General features: G+C 39.9%; 1 pseudogene; it reads right to left on the bottom strand.

Annotated features, from left to right (window-relative positions):
• Positions 1–12810: 12810 nt before the first annotated feature.
• Positions 12811–26678, bottom strand: LOC114254897 (annotated as a pseudogene).
• Between the last annotated feature and the right edge of the window lie 210 nt (positions 26679–26888).

Genomic DNA, 26888 nt, shown 5'->3' with positions numbered 1-26888 from the left:
TATTAGCGACGCTCGGATTTTCGGAACGTCGGTTTCATGGTTATTATGACGTCACGCGTCGGGCGAGCCGCGTGAGTCGCGCGAAGTTAGCGGCGCGTAATTGGGACATTTGGACGCGTCTGAACGCGACGGACTTCACGCGGATTCTCTCGCGGAAGTAACGAACGATCGCCATTGACCGTTTATTCTGCTCAAGTGCGTCGCGTGCAGATTTTGGAGACTTCACGACACGGTCCAAGGTCGAAAGTCGACGAGATCGCGCCTGCTGGTGGCCGCATTAACCGATCCGTTGTTGTTCGTGCACTCGGTGAAAAACGTTTTCGCGCGTTTGTCGGGAGTGTCGTGCAAATAACGGACGAGTGCCTTGTCGGCGTGTTGTCGTTGCGATCGCGCGGTCGGTGGTGCCTCCTCGAGGGATTCCGGAGCGACGGAGCAGCGGACGAGATGACGACCCAGGGGAAGGGGGAGCGTTGTCGATTGGTAAGTCGATCGAATTTGTACTCATTCGTAGACTAAAGTCGATTTCCGAAATAAAATCAAGCTGAAACGAAATCCTTTTCGATTCTGGTCGCGTGACTTAAATTTGATACACTCTATTTTCGATTTTTATATTTTTGATATTCTAAATATCTTTTCTTGTCGAGAACTTTAAGGACATTTAAGGAAAATTAGGAAAAATTAAAATTTTTAGAAAATCGATTTTTTATCCTTGAAAAAGGTCGTGGATTTTTTTACGAGTTTATTGGTACTCAGGAAAAATTTGGGGAGAAGGGATATTTATTTTTAAGAATTTAAATTTAAATATAAAAATTTAATTTTAAAATTCAACCTTTTTCTATGCGTGAGATAACGTTTCTTTAATCATGTTTTTTTAAAAATAATCTAAAATAAAAATTTATTAGCAATAAATATGGCGTACGCATTTACGTATTCTCGTGTGACTCGTAAGAATTTTTATTAAAAAAATAGTGACTTTTATTTAATTTAATTTTATTTAATCTTATTTCGAATTCTGTATTTTTGGTGAACTAGATTCATATGTTATGGACATATCTACAATATTATATTTAATATTATTATATATATATTATTTAATTTATATTATTTCTCTTTAGTACTTACTTTCTCAAATTTAATATTTAAAACTCAAGTGGCTCTTCTTCGCTAATGTTTAAACATTAAATTTAAGCAACATTAAAAAATAAAAAGATAATATAATAAAGAGGTTACAAAAAGACTTATTTTTGCTGTGCTCGAGAAAAGTAAAATAGATATTATTTCTTATAGTTTTTGAGACGAACAGTTTAACAGTTCCAGTTAAAATTACGTTACATGACGTGGATAAAAAATTGATTGAATCGGGCTCAAATTGAGGAAACTTATAATATTGCAAGCAGACACCTTATACTGAATATTTTATGAATGAAAATTTACATTTATCAGCGAAAATATCAGACGTAATAGTTGGTATGCTTATACACGAATACACAGTAGAAAATATTTTATATTTGTGTTAAAACCGATCTTTATTAATTTTTTTTGGTCGAATTTTTAATATATCCAAATATTAATTTGAACATAATGTGATTTAAACATAATGGAATTGCGTTAATTGAATATTTTACGTTAAATTGATATTCAACATTTCTAAGTGTGAAAATAAAACACTTTATCAATTAATAAACAAATAACATAAAAATAATTTAAATTTAAAATATAAATTTTAAAATAATTATATGTGTCAATATATACATATATTATATTAAGCTTACGGAGAAAATATATTTTCACACTTTGTCTTCAAATTCAATGTTCTGCATTTTTTGTGATATTTTTTAAATATACTATTTATGTTACTTTCTAACATGTGTATGTTTGTGTGTGTGTGTGTGTGTGTGTGTGTGGGGGGGGGGTGTTCATTTTATGTTAAATTAACACATAAATTTGAGTGGACCGTTTGGTGCATTTTAAATTTAACAAATTTTGCAATTGATATTTCACCCGATATTTCCGCTAGTAAATATAACATTTTTGTAAGATAGCCTATATTTTTATGTTAAAATATGATGTGTCACTGTTTACCATCAATGCGTATAACGTAGCAATCCGCTTGATTAATATCTACGATGTCACACGTTTCTCCATTAAATTTTAAACTTAATTTTTTTGTTCCCATCGTGTGATATAATTTTATAACCAGCGCTACGTTGAATTGCTCGCTTTGAAATCTATAAGAAATGATGCTTTTACTTTTTCCAAACATAGTAAGAACAAGTTTTCTCGTAACACCCCTCTCTACTTCGAAACTGCGAAGCTCTACTTGAAAACAATTTTCCAATCTTATTTCTGGAATTTCGAATAAAAATCTTGGAAAATTCGAGAACCTCCGTGGGATTCTTTTAAAATTCGAGAGTGAACGCCCTGAACTGTTTGCATCGCGCGTTCGAGCCGCGAAGCTCGAGTCTATTTTCAGTAATTGTTGTTTGAACGTTAGATCGACCGATCATCTTTCTTGCCGCGCGCCCGTTCCTTCCTTTCGATCGCGATGCCGTGGTAATGACAACTGCGAGAGATACTGGGAGGGAAGTGCACTCGGGGGTACTATACTCCCCGGGCCGAGAACCGGAGAGCCGGGGGATCCCCTTGTCGATCCGGCACGTGCGAGCGGAAATGCAGGGGCCGCGGAGAGACGCAGAAACACGGGAGGCGGTCATTTGACGGTCTGATGGGATATCGCCGACGTGGATCGCCCACCGTCATCCACACGGCCGTTCTTCTCCGCGTTGCCCTCAGCGTCCTCTTCCTCCCCTCTTCCCCTCTTCCACCCCCCTTTCGTTTCCCTCGTCTCTCCCTCTCAGTGGCGGATCCGGCGAACGCGGAGCCTCAAGGCGAGAAATTAATGCGCGATGAAATCCGCTTGAAGCTTGAATTATTCAGCGATAGACAATAGTTTTGATATTAGTGATTTATTATTGATTTGAGTTTGATTTATGATTATTATGCAAGAGAGGTGAAGTAGACGGTTCTATTATATCGGTATACAATCTTGCAGTTTAACCAATCAATTACTTATATGTGGAAAAAAGTAATGTTATATTAACAGCATTAATTATAGACGATTTTGTTAATACTTTTGCTTTAATTGAAAAAAGTATTTGTTTTATTAATATTGTTATTGAATTGACGACATTATCTTCAATTAAATATAATGCTGTTAATATAACACTTTTAAAAGTATTACAAGATATTTCTTGTAATTTAATCGAAATTATTTTTTTAATGGGATGGTATATTTCATTAACGTAACAATGTAGTTTATAAAAAAAAAAAGCAAACTTAACTATATAGAATATGTTGGCCTTAAAATAAACCTAATTAACTAAATCTCATAAAAAATAAAAATGATAAAAATGCTGCTCATTATAGTACAGAATAATTTTTCTTTTCGGTATTTTTTTTTCTGTTAATAACATTAGAGGTATTCTAAATGATCACCGAAGATAAGAGGAACGTGGCCTTAAAAGAATCTGAAATTTGTTACGATAAAGTATGTTTCATAACGCAATCAGAAATGTTCTCACGCACGCAGCACGGATATATTACGAACGTCGCCTGTCGGGAGATCCGCCACTGCCTCCTTTCGAAGCATCGGTCTCGCGTTCCTCTTCGCTCGCGCGATGAAGCGAGCATCGCTGCTCTCTCTCCCTCTCTCTTTCTCCCTTTCTCTCTCATCCTCTCTTGCGGTCGATTGCGATTCGCCGGCGTAACGTGGCGCGTTGCGCCCTGTGGTTACTTCAATTAGGTGGAATCATAGTTACGTAGATCGGCGGCTGTACGTTGGCGACCGCAGCCGGCACAGAAGGCGCGCCTCGGTCACGGAGCCATCGCGGACGTGCCTCCGGGACTCCCTTGACATTATCGCTAATCATCTCGAATCGATAGCCGCGTCTACGCTACGCGAGGTGTACCGGTATACAGGAATGCGCCGGACGTGCGCGCTGCCCGACGTATGTAATGCAATCGAGATGCGAGTTCACTCCCCCCCCCCCTCCTCGGGTGTGTATAATCCCAGTAATTGATCTATCGGGAGCGAGAGCGAGCGCCTGGCGCTGACAAAAGTCTCTCTCGCGATAATTACGCGATCTCGCAGCTCCGGACGTTCCTCGAAATTTTTATGATTTTTTACGGCGCGGCGTGTGGAACTTGGAAAGTTGGCGCCTTCTTGAATTTTAACTCTTATTATCGATAAACCATTCCGTCCGGTGAGACGTTATCGTGAAACGGAAGGCGAAAGCTCGGATGAAATAAGAGATCGCGGCTTTTTTTCCCTTCTACCGTCGATGAAAGGACGATTTCCTTCCTTTTTCTCGCGAATTTTTGCGTTCCAATTTTTTGAGATATATACCGCAATGCTCTCCTTTTTTTCGACGAAATTCCTCGGACTGCGATCGCTCGAGTCTCGATGATTCCCATTCCTAATATCATAAACGTCAATGAAACGTCGATCCTTTCGTTTCCTATCAAAATTTTCGCATTTGCATTTCAGAGACGTTGCAGCACATATAGCTCTCTTATCCTCGTCGAAATTCTTCGGACCTGACGTTTCCCTCGAGCCCTGCGATTTCCGAATTCCTCGATCTCGCATCCCTCCCCCCCCCTTTGTCTTCTAGGTCCCACGAGTTATTACACGAAAAACAGACGAGGTCTCGTAACGACCTAATAAAACGAGCCGCCGGGGCCACCTGGTGGAACGGTCGCGCCAGGGCGGGAGGGAAAGGAGGGAGGGAGGGAGGGGGAGCCTCCCGGGCACGTTGACACAACTCATTTTTACGCGGTGTCCCGCGCGCGATGGGCGGCCGCGCTCATCCCGACGCGCGAGCCGAGGATCCCGCTTCGTGCTGCTTTATGCTGGGCCCGTACCACACACCGCTCGCTGGGCTCTGAGTAATGGCGCGAGATCTGTGCCGTAGTCGCCGAGGGGATGCCCCGGTCCTCTCCGGCTCTTCTCGGAGAGCGCGCGAGAGATACCATCGGAACTCTCGCGCGTAAGATTTCTAGTCGCCGGCCCCGTCGCGACGTCCCGCATGTAACGTGCCATCCCGACGAAAATCGTGGCTGCTCCCTTCCTCGCGGGGGCCGGCAACGGGATCCTGCTGGTACCCCGGTTTGAGAAACGAGATAACCGAAACACTCGTCGGCTACTCCACGCGCGGCTACTCCGAACACTCTCGCCGTTCGCGATATGTAAAATTCATCTAAAGGCAGGCGTCCCGTCTCTGTCGCATTAATTCTTGATGGGATGTGCTTTAATTTAGAACTGGTTTTCCGTAAAGTCGATAAATATTTTATTGTACACATAAAGTATTTCTTTATTTTATTATTAATATATTAGTTTGCCTTATCCTCGACATGAATATATATTAAATATATAGATTGTTAATAATTTTTATATGATGAGCTGCTTGATCACTTTTATTTTATGGCCTGATTTTATGAGTATTAATATGTATTATCTGTCACAATTTATTTCATTATGTATTTAAATTACAGCAAATTGGTGTGATATATTGTAAATTCAGAGAAATTTTGTTAATTTTTCGTGTTTGATATTGCTTTTATATATTTATTAAATTAATACTTTATTACTTATTTTTTTTACTGTATTTATACGAAAATATGGAAAATTCATCACTTTTTCCTCTTTATGAAATGCCATACGTATCCCGAATATTTTTTTGCATTGAATACAATGCTATTATCAGAATTTGGCCAACATAGATTTTGAGTAAATTAGGATAAAATAGGTATAAAATAGCACTTTTTGCGATTTAAAAGTTTTTTACGACAAGCAACTTACTCTTAAATAAAGTTAATTATATATACAGGAAATTTAAAAATCATAACGATGAATAAGTTGTACGATCGTGAATTAAAATTTATTTGAAAGCTTTTGAATTGTACTTTTAGATGCTAGCTGTTGTCTTAATGTAAAAACGTTTTTTTACCAGGAAAAAAAATCGAAAATGACTGAAGATGCCATTTTTCATCTATTTTATTCCAATTTACTCAAAGTTTTGACAACGGGATTATTCGACAGTGCGAAAAACTATTAAGATATAAATATATCTAGCACTTCGGAGAGAATTTTAACGTTAAATATTATTTATTTAAAATTAAAACAATTTTGAACGAATTTGAACGAATGTAGGAAGGTTAGAAGGTTTTCTAATCATGAAATTTTTAACCAATATACAAGCTACAGTTTTATTTTCTCGCTGACAATTTTTTATCTAACAAGTAACAAGAAACTTGTGAGATCTCTGTAATGGATACGGAAGTAGTGCAAGGGGAAATGTTCGTACAATTCGCGCAATTGCATTTTCCGCCGCCAGCAAATCGTGATTTATCTCCTCCGTTCTGTTTTTTCTTTTGTTTTTCTTCGAAGACGCTTCGCGTTTTCGAAGTTTTGCGCGTTCGAAAGTTTTGGTCCGCCGCTCGTAAATCATGCGAAAATAGAGCAACAAATTGACGCGGCAAACTTTCAGCGAGCTTTAGATTTCACGCGAAACTTGTGTGATTGCCGCTAAATATTGCGTATTTTACCGAGTTATCTTGACGCAATTCCCACGCAAGGATCGATCATTACTATCGATACGCTGCAACATTGGCGGTAACGATCGATTTCGCGTGGAGATAAAAAACGAAATAGCTGAATTATGGATTGCAAATTACTGGTACTACTCGATTTCAAATCATTGCAATCGTCGCAAGTATGAGAACGTCGTTTTTTCTTGTCCATCAAATGATTCAGCGTTATTTTATTACGTGGAATAAGATCGTATTAAAAATTATTTACAACATTATGAGATTAGAAAGGAGATTTTTTTAAAACACATATGTGTGTATGTAAAATTAACAAAAGTTTTTGATCAAAAATAATTTTCGAGTGACACGATGTACGATTAAAATTAACGTGTTGATGATCTTTGCAAATGAAATTGTCGATATTTCTACCGCTCTCTCTCACACCACTTTTGTCTCCTGTTTTCCCTCTTTTCCCTTTCGAAGTGGCGACGGCCGCTCGCGCGAGTACCGGTTCTATAACGACTAATAAAGGTTTAATGAATTCACTGGTCCCTCTGTAATTCCGCTCTGTCGCGCTACCTAATTAATACGGAATCCGAGGTAAATCGACGAGGGTGTATTCGAGAGAGCGAGATGCAATTATCGTGATAAAGACGCCCATAAATTTCTTGCGAGTGATTTTATGACTTTATCGATTCGTACGCGAGAAAAATCTCGCTCTTTTCGCAAGCCGGTAAATAGAACGTTTCACACAGTGCGATAGCATCGGTGTTTCTTTGGTAGTAATAATAATTAATTTAATACCCGCTTCGCCACTCTCAGACGCCTTATTACGTTTCCAAAAAAAGATTAGCTAAAGATTTCTACTAACTATAACTGCCCACAGATACGACCAAAGAAGATAACATATCGATAAAATTATGATACAAGTTTGATTAGAAGAAGTCGTTTAAGATATGTTACATTTTTAATTCTCTGACGACTACATATATCACAGAACAATTTTCGAGCTATGTAACTTTAGTAAATAACTTAATAAACCTTTTTTATGATGCTTATCAAATTATTTCAAACATGAAGTGATATTTAGATATTTATGCCGCGCATTTTAGCACTAATTTATAAAATTAAGAGGGAGGGAGGGAAAAATAAACAAGTCTCCTCTAATAAATAAATTATTTAATAAGCATGTATGCTAGAACAAAATATATTAAATATTAATGTAATGAAAAAAACCTGAACAAGAAAATTAATATAAGAACAAGCAACTTTTATCTAAATACAATGCTCCATATATGTGTAACATATTTATATGAAGCATTGTCTTTGGATAAAAGTTGATTATTTTTACATTAAGTTTCTTATTCAGATGTTTCATTACTGTCATTAATTAAATTAAGGATTTAATACTTATTCGCGATTGAATATTTGCCTGTACACTTTGGAGATTATTTTATATTTTTACAATCTGATTTGTACGGAATCCACGGCATGCAACTTATACAGAGCAAGTCGCGGAGAACTTTGTCAAAAGGATAAAATATTTGTCCCTCTCTCTCTCTCTCTTTTTCTCAAAGAATCACTCGGGAAAGGACGTTCTTATATGAGCGCATGCAAAAGTACGTGCGTGTGTGCAACGATACACATCCGACCGTAATTATTCTTACGCACGCGAGCGAAGAATTGCGTGCAAATTTGTTGTGTGAACAGGGTGCCGCGCTCTCGCGAGAACATACGTTACCGCAGAAAAGATCTTCTTAGATCTCTCTGCCCGCTCCGCACGGCCGATAACGAATCGAATCGCTTTACTTTTACGCTTACGGTCGCGCCGTTAACGAACGACTGGTACTGCTCGTAAATTTCACGCTTCGCACACGAGCGAGAATTATTCATGCACTTTTCATAATTCTCCCCTACGCAATAAATGTAATTAACATCCGAGCGATCTTGGCCGTTTCGTAAACTATCGTTTGAAATGCGCCGAGAAGTCGGAATGCAAAGCAAATGTTTGTTTCGACAGTTACAGGAAGATAATACGATTAATAAATTATTTGTATTTATATTTATTTGATTACCGAGAGAGGATAATACCTGTATCTTTAGTAATGCATATTAGTTTTGCATTTTTACTTTTGCTAGAGTAGCACATAAATTGAATAGTTTATACTAATGATGTTAGAACAAAATGTACCATTTACTATTATTAATTACACCGGAGAAAGATTTGTTTCTATATTGCAAGTAAGAAATAACGAGTAAATTGTGCACAAAATGGGGAAATTAAGTATAAAATAATAATAGATATAAAACTCTGGGGTGAAAAAAAGACTGGCAAAATAATTATAAAATCAGAGTGGGACATGTTACGACATAAAATATTTCTGTAATAATTCTTGCTTCCCAACAATTCTTGCACGTATGCATTTTTCCGATAGCACCACACTGTGGCCGTTGCCTGTTTGCAACGTTTGCTCGTTTTGAGAAAAATCGAGCGGCATGGGAGAGACACCCGGCCTCAGAATGGACACGCGATATTACATTGGCGAACCGCATGCCGTGCGATGCATCACGAGCGATGCAGGACTCGGCAAGCCGCTTCTTAAAGCATCCTGCTTTTCGTCAAACGACTTTCCTTCCGACACGCGTTCTAAATATATTTTTCCCTCAGATTGAGACATTCTGAGAGTTATAGCTCGTGTATTTCGTGATCATCGTAAAGAAAGCAGTCTTTAAGGATTTTAAAAATTGTTGCAAATAGAATTAAATATTGGGTTATTGTATATTAAATCCAACAAAAATTATTTGAGTAAGATTTCTTTCTCCTTCTAAAGAAAGCAAAAGATTTAATCCAAACAATTTTTTACATGAATATAATTCAATGAAAGAAGCGAAATGTTTTTGAATTCACAAATATTCTTATCATGTTAATCTTTATCTAGGCGATTTGTAATACATTTATGAATAAATATAATATGTACTAAGTATTTATCTTATTTGTATAATCAAAATTTTAATTATTTTTATTTCTTAAAAAATTAAAAAAAATAACTTTTGCCGCAAGAAGCCGTTGCTTTTTCTTGAAGGAAAGTTGCTCAGATGAGGTTCAATATGACAATGATTTTAGATTAAACTTTACAAATTGCAGTAAAATTTAATCTCCATTAGTCCCGGTGAATCTCGCGTCCGCTACTCGAGGGCCCACTTGGTCGCTACGCTTTTATTTCCCGATCAGTCAGGATCGGGGCCTTCAAGTGATGCGGACCCCCCGCGGTTTTCTCCCATCGAAAATCCAGATCTGGACGACAACGACGGGCGATTCGTTGTCAGCCGCGCTCGCTCTTACGCGCGCGGCCGTGTGCGTGGAAGCGTTCGACCGGGGCACACGCGTGTGCGTGCGATCGGCAACGGTGATCAATCACCTTCAAACCGCGGCCGTACAATGCGTGTCGCGCCACCAGAATCTGGTCGCCTGAGAGAGAGCTATTGTTGCCACCCACGTTGTCTCTCGAGCCCTATGTCGAGGACTGAATGCTCCGTCGTTCGTAACCTACAGGGTAATTCAGGATTGCAGTTTCGATAGATGATGTAGCCCTCGCGATCAGCCTGAGATATCTACAAGATACCTTCGTACGCGCGATGCGTCTAACGAAGGTAGGAACGTGTGCTCCAAGCGAATTTCCGATTCACATGCGTGCAGTCGTGAATTTAACTCTTTTGAAAAAAGTAGGATGAAGAAAGTTATGATTAAATTATATGGCATGATATTTATCTATGCGTGTATCTTTTTAATGTCTCTCTACGATATAATTTACTAATATGAACAGTTATTACAGTTATCAGCGAGACTTAAGTTGCACTTTTAATATAATCAAGATAATTTATTTTATATTTTTATCCTATTTTTTTATTTAAAATTTAATAGTACTATAATTTAGATGCATAAAATTTACATTTATAACTTTTAGAGTTTCAATAATATTTGTGTACCTTCTAGTCATGGTTTATATATAATTTCAATTATAAAATTATATTTTTGAATGCTATCACTTTGCAAGTGATATAAAAAAAAAAAAAAAACACGCGGGAGTTATTTAAATTTTTATAAAAATTAGAAAGAGGTTAACAAAGTACAAGCGAAATATGGCGCAAGAAAGAGGGTGAGGTTTGAAAGAAACCTTGAAGAGAGCGGAGATTAGGAAATCGCGATGCGTACGGGGTACACGATAATCATAAATCGCCGCGGCCAATCCAAAAATCTAAAGTTTAGATAGGAGGGTATAAATATGTGGAAAACGTTCCCACGGGGGACCCTCGCCGGGTATCAGAAGGACCCTTGGTCGTCGGGGAGGATTTTAAGAGCTACGGCCACTCGAGTACTAAAAGAATGGACATCATAAAAACCGGGAACGAATGTGCCCTTCTCAAATATTCCGGAATCAGCCACGATTTTCGCGAAGGACACCGATATTGCCTTTCGCTGCCGGTCAGGATCAGGACTGTTGTGATGCATACATGATCTGGCTATACCACGGCTGGTATATCCGATTGCTGAGCGAGGTTCTCCAATCGTGACATGATTTTCTAGCATATTTGAATAAGGCACCCACCCTTAAATCGTACAAATTTTGGTGAATAGAAATCTATGTTTAATGCTAAAAGAATAAGTTCTGTGATTGAGAATACACGCGCAAAGGAAATTTTCTTATAAAATTTACTCTCTGAAAATCACGGTTGTCGTAGAACATTGTATAATATTTCGGATTGTACGTGACCTTTTCTAATTTATTAATATCTACTCTACATATACATTTTATAACACAATAAAATAATATATATTTAGTTATTTTTACTAAACTATATAATTTAATTTATTCTCTCAATGATTTTAAATATATATATATATATATATATATATATATATATATCAATAGAAATATGTAAAACAGAAGTTTCATGATCCAGAATCTTACTAAAGTTTTTTCAGAAGACGATATATGTCTACAGAACACTAGACATTATTATCTTTTAAAGTTGTAACGTTTTTTTGTAAGTTCATATCCCGATAATCATAATATCAAATTACTACTGCATTTTTATACACACGAGAGACATGTTGTCACATGGCGGGGTGAGAAAGCACGCGGCGCGTGCACTCTAAAAATGAATTTTATCAGAAACCGTACTCTGTGGTTTGGTTTGTATCCCGTACGTCGATTCCGCTAAGTGCATCATTGTCTGCCATTTTGAAGGAAGCGCCGGCGACACGTGCCACTTGTCTGCAACGTTATCAGTTGGTGCGTGGTAGCCGAAGCTTCTGGTAGCAGAAGCCCAGCCCTCTCTGCCAGCCACTCGACCGCGTCGAGACAGTTTTCGGCGGCGATCGCACGCCCGTGTGCGCGCCGTAATCGCGGCCCCGGCTCCTCGTATCGACCCTTTACAGTCTTCTTTAAACGGCCAACAGGCCTTTAAAGAGATCAGACGGCGACTTTTCTCTCCCGCCGTCGCGCGCGAGAGCAGCCATTATCGCTCGCGTCTGCTACGTCGCTCATGAGTTTATTATACTCAAGTACCTGGCCGAAATCTCTGATGTCAACGAATGTTGCATTAAATTGTTTCCGAACACCGTCTTTTTAAAATGCGCACTTTTATCAAAAGGAGAGAACTTAATAATAAGTGCGAATTGATTTCTTTGCATCAATAATTGATTGATTAACTTTGCATCAATAATTTCCGAGAGATTTTTTAACTTCTTCTCTTCAAACTTCTCTTTTAGCTCTCTATCGAGTGGTTATTCCGAATATTGATTGAATTAATGACTGAATTCATAATTTGACGGAATTTAGTTACTTTATCGAGTTTTGAATCGAAAGACATCCCGTCTCTTATTATGAGAATATGGAAGGAATTTTTTAAGGTTCGCTATTTTTTTCGCGTTATCTGATATTGCGTAGCCCATGAGAATTTTTAGTGAAGCTGTCAGGAGGAAGCTGACTGGGTAAGGTGACAGCAGTCGAACGCGGCGGCTGCATCGATCGGCTCAGGCATGCGTGAAGAAAGCTTCACGACTTCGCGCGGTTTCCGCGTAAAGCCATGTACAGATTGGAGCACGCACGCGCTAAGTCGACGCATCTCGGTACTACGATCATTATTGCAGAGCCACTGCATGAAATGCACCGTTTTTATATGAAAGTTATTTTTAATTTGATTATTTGATCGGTACATGTGGTTGAGATTTAAAGGATTTTTCAATAAAGGATGAATAATAGGGATTTTATTTGTCAAATCTGTTTTTAATATCATAATTTAACTTTCTCTTATAGATAAATGATTAAAATCTAATTATTTGATATAAAATATCAAGAAATATCTACATAAAATTATATAAGATGACGATAGTTTAAATGAAAGTTGATTATCTATATTTTATGAAGTTTCGTAATAGCAGACTGCAATGCGTTTTATAACTTACGACAGCAATCTACGTTGTAATTAAAAAATTTCCAATTATGAATATTCTTAATTTAACTGATGCCGGACGTGCCGCAGTTTCAGTTTCACTGTACTAAAATTTACATAAGTCTTTATTGGAACGTTCCGTATGTATTCGGGGAAACGTGCGTGCACGCGATTGTGTGTATATGCCGCGGGCTTTGTCTCCGACTCTCCTCCTCGCAATTTCTAACGAAATCGCCGGTGGCCGCGAGGCAACGCTCATTTTAATACAAATTGTTTTGGCTCGAGCTATACGACACTGCCACATGTCGCAGGGGCAACGTCGCCGCGCGACCCTTGTCGTCATTACCAGCCCCTCCGCGAGTGAGCTCACTCGATCGCTAGCGTCATATGGCGAAACTCCGAAGCGAGCGTTTAGCGTAGATAGCGTGTTTTGCCTCGCGACAGGGGTTGCGGTCCAGCCCCGGCAAAGTCGAAACCTCCGCTCGATTACCGTTCACTACGGCGATCGTATGATGCGAAACAAGGTACCGCTTCGAGCTGGAAGAAAAGCATTTGGCGATTAGATACGATATTAGCTTCGCGATTTCCTCAAGTATCTTGGGTTCTTGGTATTGTTGTACTTTGCGAGTCTTTTAAATTTCAGGAATTTCTCGATCTCGAGTTTGTGTCCGGCTATTTTCAATTATACAAGTCCTTTTAGAGTTCACTATTTATTTCAATTGTTTGGCCGTTAATTTTACACCAGGAGAAAACTTGAAGCTGTTATCTTTCGGCTGATATATTCAACTTTTCGAATTCGTACTTCTTAATATCGTTAGAAACGTTATTCTCAAATTTCTTGGATTTTTCCTGATATTTGGATGATCATTTGAATGACAGTTATTTCTTTTGTAAAAGATACTTTAGTAGACTTGCGGATGATGTAACCCATGTCGACAGTGTCAAAAGCATGTAAGAAGTGCGGGTCAGTACTGTGAGATAGAGAATAGTTTGCGAAGGCAGAAGCGTTCGCCCTAGATTTTTCCAGGAGCCCATCAGCTTGGGCGAGCGCAGAGAGACGCGCGCGTGTAGGTATAAAGTTCCGTCGATAAACTTCCGCTCCTCGGCTTGCAACGGCGTCAGACGAGGAGAGATTTCGAAAGAGGGCGAGAGAAAGAATGAGAGAGAAAGAGAGAGAGAGAGAGGGAGGGAAAGAGGGTGGCGAGGGAAGGTCGGAGTGCCTCATCAGGCTGATAACCCACGAGAAGCGCGTGTCGCCCACTCACGGTGATTGCTGCCACCAGGCTTGTCCCCCCTCGTCCACCCTCCTCGTCCGTCCATTTCACCGATGGTTCATCGGTATCCCCACCGCGTTCTTCGTGCCCCCTCCTCGGGGTTCGCCTTTTCTCCCACCGGGCTGCGGTCCTGCCTCCTACCACCAGGGCTGCTGGTAACCGCTGGACCGTGCCTCCGTATCACCTTCTGCTCCCGAGAACCCGGATTGTCCACCCACACGAACGGCTCGGGGTTCTCCCTCTTCTCTCATCGCCCGCTTCCGTTTCTGTCCTTGGTTCCTTCACGCGCTCTTTCTCTCTCTCTCTCTCTCTCCTCTCGCCCTCTCGAATTTTCTTCCTTCCTTCCTGGTGGCGGAGAAGGAAGGAACCTCGCCCGAGAGAAGGCACACACCAACGGACGATCCATTCCATTCGATTAGATTACAATACGAGGAGCCGCTACTTCCCAACATCCGCGCGCTACCGATGATCCCGGCCACTAAATGCGACGCGCGGCGTAACGACACGGTGTGGCTTGCGCGACCGCACCACTGCCAGCGGTATCGCTGTCGCTACCATCACCGACGGTGTCGTTACTATACTTGCCGCTATCGCACTTGAAACTCCTAGATTAATAAACTCGTAACTGTACCGAGGGACAAGAAAATAGAATACAATCAGAGAGTGCGACGATAAAATCTTCAATTCCTCTATCGTAGAAGACAAAATTAGATCGCTGCAAAGAGCACTTTGCGGCGGGGGGCAAAGAAATGTTGTACTATCCATACGTGTCCCTATTTCTGTCGTCACCCCATCGTCATCACTATTAACGCTAGTACCGTTATCATTACTATTATCACCGATTGCGACGTGACTACTCCATTATCACCGGCAACATTATCGCTCTGTCGGCCTTGCCAGTGATCTTGTCTATATGTCAATCCATTTAGTATCGTCGATATCATTGTCTATTCCACATTCAGGCTCGTTAATATTATCGCTACGGCCATCGCCGTCACTATAACTATCTCCGTGACTGTCATGCTGATGCTTTAGTCGCCGTTCCCACGAGGATCTTCCGCGTCTATCTGACGCACGGTCAGTCGATCGTCGGTCACGGTTATACGGCCGCGTTACGTCCGTTCACGTCTGTTACGTGAGCGCCGCCGTAGGACACAATTTATAGGAAATTACCACCCACTCCACCCTTTAATTGCTCGTCATAACGAAAATTGCTCCTAGTCGCGCGGTCTGTGATTAGACTAAAGCATGCGTGCCCGCCACAATTTGCCACACGAGCGTTCTTCCAGCTTTTTACCATCCGCGCCGTATTATCCAGATGACGTTCATTTGTAAATTGCGTTCTCGAATTTATTTATGCGGTCTATATACACACATATATATGCGATATATATTTCCAGACGATTGCGTTTAACGGTGCAATTAAACTTGACTTATTCTACATATGTGTATTAGTCACAACAATAATCTGCAATTTCATTCGAATATGAATTTATATGTTGTCGCATATTATTACATCTTAACAATTAAAAAATCTCACATTTAAATGAGACATTTGACTTGTAATTTATATAAATATCGTAATTAATGCAGTAAATTACGATTCGCTCTGAATCGTAAAATGACGTAAGCTTTTATATCAAATTGATTCGAGTTCTGTTCTCTCAACATTTTCGGAAGCTGCGTTCTTTACGGGGCGTGTCTCTCGGTAGGATATACAGCGTTCGATAAGGACGACGAGTTGCGATTTGGAGAAACGTGTAAGACGGCGGAGTGGGCGAATACGAAGGGAGGAAACGTCGTTTCTTCGGAATTGGGATTTCCCTCGTCTGCACGTTGCCTCTCGCTGCAAGGCAACGGCGTCGGTATCTGCACCTCGAACCTGAAAACGTAAGGGAGTTAAAACGCGATCCAATTTCTCAGGCCATTGAGTGCGGCGACTGCCATCTGTCTAACGGGTGGCGTCGTGCTTTTTACAGGCGGACCGTGAAATGCGCAAACAGAAGGTCCGTGCCTCCTTTACATTTTAATCAAATCATTTCTCTATTATGCGCATCGGCCGCTCTCTCGTCTTAAAGGATCTCGCGGGACTGAAGGGTTTAATCTTTTTCTCTCTCTCTCTCCTCTACTCTCTCCACGTAATCGGTTCGCATTTTTTCCGCTCTCTGTTTTAACGTCCCGCAACCAACCTTTAATACCCTTTTCCGAGCTTCCATTGTCACGCGGGAGAGAAATGAGCCGTGACGTTTCGTGGCTGGACTGCCGCTTATAACGTTTCGCTTTCTCTTCCCTCCCCTCTTCTCTCACACACTTTTTCTGAATGTAGATTGAAATGTTTTAAAAAGTCATATTTAAAATTTTGTGGGATGAGGTGAGGGCCTTAATTATGAGTCGAGTTCTAATTAGGAATTAATTTGCAAAATTAAATATTTTACAGACATGTAATATATTAATGAAATTGTACGTAAACATGTAATATATAAGAAATATCTTGCACTGTTTAAAATTTTGTAATTATTGTGATATAAAATAATATTCTCAAAATCATTTCTGATACTTAAGAAAAAAAAAACGGGATATTACTATTAATAATCCTTCTAATTAATTCTTTGAATGTCTCTTTAATAATTCCCTGAAATCATGCTGTCAGTTTGATTGCATTTAATTTATTTATACATTAAACATATAATAGCATACATTTAAAAAATACATTAACGTACATTATAATATACGTCAACATATATTTAATTCAATATTTTTTATATTCACAACCGGTTTATTGAATATATAATAATTTCTATAAAATTACAATATTTACTGTTTACATAAATAACTTTTTTAAAGGTTTTTATTTGTTAAATTTACATGAATTAATAGAAATCATTTTAATTTTAAGTGATTTTTTTTATAATTAGGATTTATAATATCATCTCAATTTGTCTTGATATATTTTTTGTGATATTATATTTAATTACTTTGTTTTAAGTTTTTGTTTAACTAATATTTTTGTAAAATTTTTAAACAATTATAAATTTGTTTTAGTTTAAATTATACTCTTAAACAAATAGAATAGAGAAGAACTATAATATATTGAAAATTGGAGAATAGGTTGGGAATGTGAAAGGGTTAAGCATGGCAATGTTAAGCACACGGCACGGAATAAATCATGGCTCCTCGACTCCGCCGGGAAAAGCACAGGAGCAGTAGAGCCGTGACGTTTCGTGTCATGCCTCCATATCATCTCCCTTATGTACTGAATCAATTTAATTTCGTTGCAAATTGCCGCAACCCTTTCGTTGCTCGGTCGCCATGTAACGAACACGTACGTTTTCCAATCAGTTAATGACCGTTCGGAAGATCGATCGTTTCCCAGGAGAAAGCGCCAAAATGCGCCATCATAGTTTCACTGTAATTGCGGGACAGGAAATGAGAAATGCCTCAGAACGCGAGTAAGCATTCATTACGTAAAAGTATGCTAATTATTCGCGAGAGCGCCTGATGTATCATTGATCTTCCATCGGTTTGCATCATCGCCCGCGTTGCGTATTTGCATTGGAATTATAGAAAATTTCCGTAAATAAGTCTTGCCGTGTATTGCTTCTTAATGTGCTGATATTACGAAATTTATCTCAACGTCAATTACACGCTTACACGTGTACATATATACATATAACTGCGAGTTGGGACGTAGAGAGTTTCATACAAAAATTATTTATGCTGCAAATTTCTTACGTTCATTATTAACGAGAACAAACGATAAAAATATATTTTCCAACAATTTCATTGGTGATTAGAAAATATTTTTGTCGCGTGACTTACGTTAGATTAATGTCTAATATTCTTGCGAAATACGATTCGGAAATTTTTGATTGATACCACTACTGAATTCGCATCAGCAATTCATCAAGGCTCGAGATAAGCTCGACAAATCGAGCAGGAGGGAGGGAAGTGGAGCAGCAAAGAGATCTGAAAATTTGACAAACGAGCGATTCGATGGTAACGGCGTGTAACTACGCACTTTGAGTCTCGCGCATCCCTGATGTGCGTACATTGATATATGCTCGTCCGTAATAGCGGTATATATGGATTTTACAGTACGCAATTGGCTGCCACGCGTACGCTCGATGGCGCCTGCGGAGGCAGTTTCATCTTTGGTGCAAATTGTGGCCGGGGTCGTATAAAGCCACCGCGATATCGCGCCATTGAAAGGGCTATTTCCCCCGCACAACAACAGGATCCATTGTATCCAAACGGCAACGTGATATCTAATACGAAAAAGATTGTGTGGCTCGATATGCAAAGCAGCAGGATAGCGTCGCATTTCGCAATAAGAGTTTCTTATATCTCCCGATTAAGACGGTTGAGTGTGTGTCATCGAGCGCGAGGCTGATCCTTGCGATAGTTTCGATAACGAATTTTTCCACTAGAAAAGCTCAAGGAATTGCGAAATATTTTCTATATAATTTACGTTTGCATATCGTTTGTAAAACATCGACGATTATATTTTTGAGAGCTGAACATTTCGTCGCTGGGCAATGTTAAAAATATTCGAGTTCTGGCGTGTATATATCCATCGCGATACTGATATCTCGCAGGAATATGTGCGGAGGGCCGGCAGCTCGTTTCCATCAATTTCGGGCACGCTGACACACACTTGACTGGCGCGTCCCCCGGTACTCGACGGCGCCCGTCTCGACCTCGTCGTCGTCGTCGTCGCTGTCGTCGTCGTCGACGCTAAGATACATATATACAGAGGGACGCTATACGCGCCCTCTCAAACGCGCGAGCGAGCGAGGACGACAGGAGGAGAGCCGGAGAGAGGGACAACGGGGTGGCGAGAACGACGCGGAGTGGGCGAGGACGCGACAGGGAAGGGGAGGGGGGGGGTGACCCTCACACACAGGGGTGAAATACCGGCTTCCATCGGTCGCGGGGGTGGCGGATCGGGGTACAGGGGGGCAACAACGTACGCGGGAAGGGGGTGGCATAAGGGGGTCGATAAAGTAGCGATCGCGCACGGGACTCAATTACACGCTCCGGCGCTCCTTCCCACCGACCCCCGTCAACCCCAAACGTTTCCCCGACCGACCGCCATCGGCACTGCCGCCCCCGCATCGCGCACCCTCGCGTGCGCACCCCACTGCTTTTCCGGCAAGCCCGCTCAACCCGCACGAATCTCTCTCTTCTCCCCTTTTCCCTCTCTCTCTCTCTCTCTCTCTTTCGCTCGCTCTCTCGCTCTCTCTTCCTCTCTGCCCTTCCCGTCACCGGTCTCCGGGCTTCTCTGGGGATCACTAAAAGGACGACTCCACTCGACTCGAAGCGGGAAATCAGCCAGACAACCCGATGGCAACGCTGCTCCTGTCGCGAGCTCCTCGTGCTAGGTGCTTCCACCAATCTCCGGGGCAACCCTTCCCGCCGAGCCCCGTCACGCGACCCGAGGACCTCACCTCATCCTCCTCCATCGCCTTCTACTCGGCTCTTTCCGCCGCTCATCCTCCTCTTCCTCTACGTTCCTTCCCGGCGCTCGCAACCCCCGCGCACCGTCGCCAATCCAGCGCGGCTTAACCGGACCACGTTCCCGGACGATTTAGATGGGTCTACTGATACACGCGAGTGTCGGAATAGAAGCCCCGGTATCGCGCATCCTTTTTTTTGCACCCTCCCCCCCCTCCCCCCTCCCATTCTCTCGTCTCTTTCTCCCGCGAGAATCGATCATCGACGATCGCGTCTTTAGCGCCTAAGTACTGACGTGGAAAAGATGACGGCGATATCGAGTTAGCGCGGCTTACGCTAGCAGTGCTACCTGAATGTTTTCATGACGCTGCGCGCATTACGCTGCAGAATAAACTGTAGATGCGATACGTAACACGGGTAATGCGTAATGTAGAAACCATCTGCCTCGGTTCTTAAGGATTTAATCCCTTTGACGTGAGTGAGCGAATGCGACGGCGGAGGATGTTACTATCTGCAGCATGATCGCCGACGTTGACATTTGAAGAAATCCACCGGAGATGATCACATTTCTGACTTGCAAAGTGCACGTTTGTACAACTTGCAGAGGAAATGACAACGGAAAAGATGTCCGAGGGAATGAGGGAAGGGAAAGAAAGCCTGTTGCCAGGACCATAAATATCTCCATTGTTCCCCTGTCCGTGTAACGGTTTTATACGCATCAGATTGTATAAAGATACAATTAGAAACTTAGGATAGCACAGCTCATTCGATGATCGTCAATCGTCACAGACATCCTTCGTTTTGTGGTGACTAAATAACATGCGATTAGATTACAGAATTTCGACAGATGATAATTTATAAGATTAAGATAAAATTACGAATGAAAAGAGTAAACTTGTTTGCCACTCTCGTTAGTATAATCTCGTCATCCGTCCAACCAATTTTTCTTCACGCAACGCGGAATTCTCGGGAAGCGTTATTACGCGGTGAGAGGATGAGAGAGAGAGAGAGAGAGAGAGAGATTTGCAGAACCGTTCGAGTGTGGTAATCCCCGTGAAATTCTCGAGACCGACGTTTTCCTCCAACGAATCGATCTGGCGGACAAGTCGACGGCAAGGAGAGGCACCGTATTACACGCCTCATCCTCCCCTACCTCTTGCTCTTCACCGTTGCCTTTGCCGCCTCCTCTTCCTCCTCTCACCTCCTAGTTTCTCTGCTTTCTCCGCCATCGCCATCGTAACGACTTCTTGCCATCTCGGCCGACTCTCGTCGCCGATTCTGCGATCCTGGATCCTCCTCAGTGCAAGCTGCACACCTTTGCGCCTGCTCTCACTTCCTCCTTGGGGTGGCTGAGACCTGGCAGATGGCAGCACCCTTATCGTTATCCTTCCACGCGCATTTTAACGGCGACAGGATGTTGGAGTATCATCCTGGGCGTTCGTATCTTTCGATGGAGCGATAGGCAGGTCTGACTCTGTCGACGAGCTGCGTGAATCGTCGTTTTTTACGTCAAGCTGTTTAACCGTGGAACAAACGGCTCCAGGCCTGTCAAACCCATATGTTGGCTTTACTTCTTTTCCAGGAAGAGTTACGAGTCGTTATACGGACAAATGAAAAAAAAAAAAAATTATTTGATTGGAAGGTATGTGTCGAAAATTATTGAGCTTTGCTAAATCATTGAATTTATGAATCTATTATTAAAATTTGTTGAATTAGGAATTTATGAATATTATGTAATGCTAAGAACGCGATTAAAACTTAATCGCGACTAGAACTTAATTATGAAACAATCAGCCCTGATATAAACTTCTGAATATTATTTTATAGATGAATCTGATTTATTTAATTCTTTAAGTATAATATAAAATGCTATTTGTTATTTTTATCGACGACTTCGCAATTCAATCCTGCCGTTATTATTTTAACTTAATTATGAAACAATAAGCTCTGTGTAAACTTCTGAATATTATTTTACAAATGAATCTGATTTATTTAATTCTTTAAGTAATATAAAATGCTATTTGTTATTTATCGACGACTTCGTAATTCAATCCTGCCGTTATTATTTTAACTTAATTATGAAACAATAAGCTCTGTGTAAACTTCTGAATATTATTTTACAAATGAATCTGATTTATTTAATTCTTTAAGTAATATAAAATGCTATTTGTTATTTATCGACGACTTCGTAATTCAATCCTGCCGTGTGCATATTAGAGAACGATTGAAAGACTCGCGTGTGCGCGCGTCGCAATTCCGATCAATTAGCATGGTTAGGCTTAAAAATTAATTATCTCTACTTCGGAATTCACGATGTGCGCGTTAATTAATTCAACTGGGTTCGTCTTTAACTCATACGAAGTTAGGGAACCGCCATTTGGATTATGGATGCCTACCCGGGAGCTTATTAATTACTCCCAGTTAGTCGGTTAGTCCATCATCCACCATCTAGCGTTTCTGATATTCCACCGGAAGTCAACGGAAATACATAGGCGACTTAGCATATCTGAGATAGTTAATACGATAATATATACAGTACCGTTTTATAAATTCACAGACGTTATTTAATGATGAAAGATACCTGATTTTTAGTTTCCAAACACATTATGCCATATTTTTTCACAACAAATCAAAACATCATCATGAAAATTAAATTAACACTTTTCATTTTTTGCAATTCATATTTTAGGAATGAATTCTTTTCAAAAGATTTATCAATATGCTTACTAATTGCACAATTGAATTTACTTAATGTTAAATTAATCAAAATAAATTGATTAGTACACATTAATTCGTATGTATACAGTGTTTATTTTATATTTTGTTGAATTTTTGGCGATGATTGAAATTTATCATAAAAATGTTGGTAAAATTAATTATTATAATAATTATAAATTGCTACAATGAAAAATTATTAATGGATTTTAAAGAAATTTTTTAAAAGGAGAATCTTGATTTTTCTAAACATAGTCTGGTAAAATTATTAAGATAACAATTGTTTATTCTCATTTTGCAAAATTGTTATATCACATTTATTCCAATAATCATTCCAATTATCCCTTCCGAGTGTAAGTCTAAATTATCTCACGTGTTTCCTTTATTGAATGATTTTGTGCGCAGTTTATCCGCATCTATTTATCATGCATAGTTAATTGCCGGCTACCTTATGTCGAATAAGAAGTCTGTCATTAAGAAAATTTGCGGTTTGCTATTATCTCGTTCGTGACTGGCGCGCTTAGCTCGCATTTGGAAAGGACTGCTGGGAATTGATCGTTTCAATTACAACGGCTGCATTAGCGTAATTGTTACGGCTCGTACAGTGCAGAATTTCATCGATGAATATCACTTTTGCATATCGTCACGTATTCGTATATTGAATTATCCTTTTATTTAGATAATTTAATAATTAGCATTAAAGTTTAGGATTGTTTAAGTTTCACGATATTTGTGAAAATCCAAATCCAATTTCCAAAAATGTTATTCAACACATATATATATGTAGAAAGTATTCTAATTTAAAACCTATTTGTGTATGACGTGTATATTTGTGTGTTAGACTTGAAGATTCAAAAATGGAAAATCTAATAAAATCTAGCGTACAAAAATTTTGAAAATTTTTCATTTTAAAAATATTATTGAATAAGCTTCAACAAATTTTGGAATTAAAATCTTAAAATATCACAATACTATATGAGTGCAAGAATTCCATGCTCGAATACGTGGAAAACGCAATTGCTCGGACATTATATCGATCCTTTGGTGTAAGACGGATCGAAGCCAATCAAATTTGGCCTTTTCAGTTTGGAAGACTTTCACGGCAGAGCGATTGCGACACGCGCATCGCGTTACGAATCGTATTGCGGCATTATCCGCCGCGTTCCCTCTTATTGTGAGTAGGAACAATGAGATCGAGGAAATTGTCGTTTCCCACGATTAAGCACGCTGGAAATTCGTGTCTTTCCATCAGAATAAGTTAGTTACGTGCATTTCGAATTTCGAGTAAATCGCTGCTACTCTGATGATGTTTGCTTATTCTTATACAAGTATATAAGAGATCTATTTATAAAACTTAATAGAGATGTTTACTTTGATTAAGTATTATTAAACTTTTTTTGCTTTTATCTACAGTTTTAAAGAAGTTTTTTATGTAATATTGATATGTTTGATGAGACATATATTATTAAAGCTCTAAATCTTTTTAAAACTATTTAAATTATTAATAATTATTAAAACCTTGTCGTCACCAGTAAATAAATAAGAAAATAAGCCAGTTTGGATTTATATGAGCTAGCCATCTCTCCTCTCTACTTTCTTATTAAAATTATCATTTTGTATGTACTCTTGATTTATATTGTTAACTAAATTTGTTTATTAATTAAATATTATTAAACAGTTAAGATAAGTATATGTCCACGTATTTTTTATATTAATTCTTATATTAATCGTTTTCTAATATAAAAATGCTTGAAATCTATGACATTAACAATAATTTGTGAAAGTGACTTTTTATCTATTTTTATAAATGCGTAATGTCTTTCTTATGGCTTGTATTTATTATAATATAAAATTAGGTACACCGCATGTACATCTTTAGTTATTGTCAATCGCATTTTGTTTTACGACACAATCAGCCAGCCAGTCAGTCAACCACGAAATGCAAGAAACTGCATTCGGTCAAGTGCTCGCTTCTCTTGGATTTTCGCGCGCGGAACTCGAAAAGAACAAAAACACGCAAAACCGGGTGGCAAAAATCGCAGGACGATTGCCCGCGAAGAACTTCTCGGTGGTCGAGCAGCAACGATGGCCGAGCAACGGAAAGGCGGGAGGCGAGAGAGGACCGAGCGGGGAGGGGAGGGATGATTCAGTGGTGAAATATGTTAGGAGGTCGCCGTAATGCCTTTCTTTCTCCCCTTTTAAAAATCGAGTGTATGAAGCGAGGCGGACAATAATATTTCACATGCCGTGAGGCTAATTGAATGCTACCACGGTAGTTCTGGTTTTTAGCGGGCCTTCGGGAGTCCTCGAGTTCCTTGACGACTGCCTTCCCCTCTGGCCTCCCCTCCCCCTCTCTCTGTCTCTCTCTCTCTCTCTCTCTCTCTCTCTCTCTCTCTCTCTGTCTCTTTTCCTTCATCGTTTCGGCCATATCCCGCCTCCACTGTCGCAGTGCAGCCACCGTGCCCGTGTGAGGCCCTGTGGAAGAGGGGAGGGGGGCGCGAATCACTTGTGGAGGGGAATTCTGGACCCGCCGAGCGAGAGGACAATAATTAACCGGCGGTTAGTTTACGTTGCCCCCCGCGGTTCCAGGAGACCCGGTATATATACCTCGAAAGCAGAGATTCCCAACTTGATTTAACATATCCTGACTCAAATGCAATGTGTTATAACAATTATTTTATTGAAAAATGATGTATATATTTAATTCTTAAAAATAGAAAGACAAAAACACGGTATAAGACTAAAAAAAAAATTGTTTTCATTTATAAAAGTCGTAACAATTAATAATGAGTAACGAGTGGAACATAAGCTCTTATAATGATGTAACAGTTAAAAGAAATTAGGCACGCGGGAAAGTAAATTAATGATAATGCTGAGGAAAAGATATCGGTGACGTCACGCAAGTTGGGAATACCTGAACTTAAGGATTCGATTCACGGCTTGAGATTCATAAATATGACTGTCCGTAGAGAGAGGTGTAACGAGTGAGGGGTCACACCTTCTTATAATTATTAACACGACAAATGAGCCAACCTGTGGGTTGTATACAAAAGGCCGATTGGGCACGACGATTTGACTCGCTCGTTTCTCGATTCACGATCATAGGATTAAACTTGCCCCGGTTATCTCGAGGAAGTCGGAACTCGGACAATATTTTCCTCTTTTCCTTTCACGCTGGCCATTAACAATCTTCAACAGGTCTCCTCGTACAGGTCTTCCATCTTTTTTTTTACTACCACATGCTAAAAGGATATTAAATAAAATTCACTTTTGTGGATACTACAGCTTCTTCGTGAGCACAATTAATTTCTCCATCAGCCATAATTTTTAATTAATTCGTCATATTTTATATGTTTTTCGAAGGGGACCACAACAGCTCCCTTACACGCATAAGTATCGTTTTTAGAAAATTTATTATCTTCTGTTATTTATTATTTATTACATGGATTAATTTTAAATGTGTCTTATTATACAGATTGAGCCAACAATTTATTTTCTATTGAAAATAGCTTATTATATAAATATTTTTATCAAACAATATTAGAATTCTAAAATTGGAAATTTAATCTTTTTGCGAAAGAAGGATTGCGAAAAAAGGATTAAGAACTTCAGTCGATAAGATAAAAATTGCTGACTCTTAAGACTGACAGAGTTACACGGTGTTTCGTCAGTGTTCTTTTATTGTCCGTCTACTTTGGTTACGTATAAATCGATGGATATCATATCCAATAAAAACCGCTCGGCCCACATCTTCTTCGGCAAAGGCCGCGTCTCCTCTCCTCATTGATTGATTTGTGGCCAGCGAAGTATAGGCGTGGCTGGGGTTTTTTGGGTGATAAATACCGACGCGAGATTTTCATCTCTCCGCGCCCGAAGACACCTGCTGCCTGAAACCTTTTCACACACACACTGTCCCTGACCCCGGAGCCCGATGATTCCCGAAGAGAATCTCCTCTTTCTCTCGCCCTCCCCCCTTTCTTTTGATCCGCGGTCTTCCTTTTTTTTTTCTTCGGGATCCCATCGAAGGTGTCACGCCACGTCCACGAAGGTAGATCGTAATCGGGCGCAGTCGAACGCAATCGAAGAATTGATTGGTGAAATGGATGGCCCGCGACGGGCAATATATTTTCTATCATAAATTCCGTCGCCGAGACAATCATCTTTTTCCCAGAAGGGATAATTGGGTGGATGTGTTCTTAATCCGGAATTATATTACGCGTTCGTGAAATGTATATCCTGCCTTCACTTCCATTATCGCCTTGAATTAACTTCTTTTTTTTACTATCTAGAAGTCGCCAACTTTTCCTACCAAAATAATTTTTTTTCGTAGTTATGTCATGAAGGAGAGTGTTTGAAAATTAGATTAACGTTGAATTATATCAAGTACTACGTAGAGAAATTAAA

Source organism: Monomorium pharaonis, chromosome 1 (genome assembly GCF_013373865.1).
Source record: "Monomorium pharaonis isolate MP-MQ-018 chromosome 1, ASM1337386v2, whole genome shotgun sequence".
Lineage (NCBI taxonomy): Eukaryota > Metazoa > Arthropoda > Insecta > Hymenoptera > Formicidae > Monomorium > Monomorium pharaonis.
This window is presented reverse-complemented; position numbering and strand designations above follow the sequence as displayed.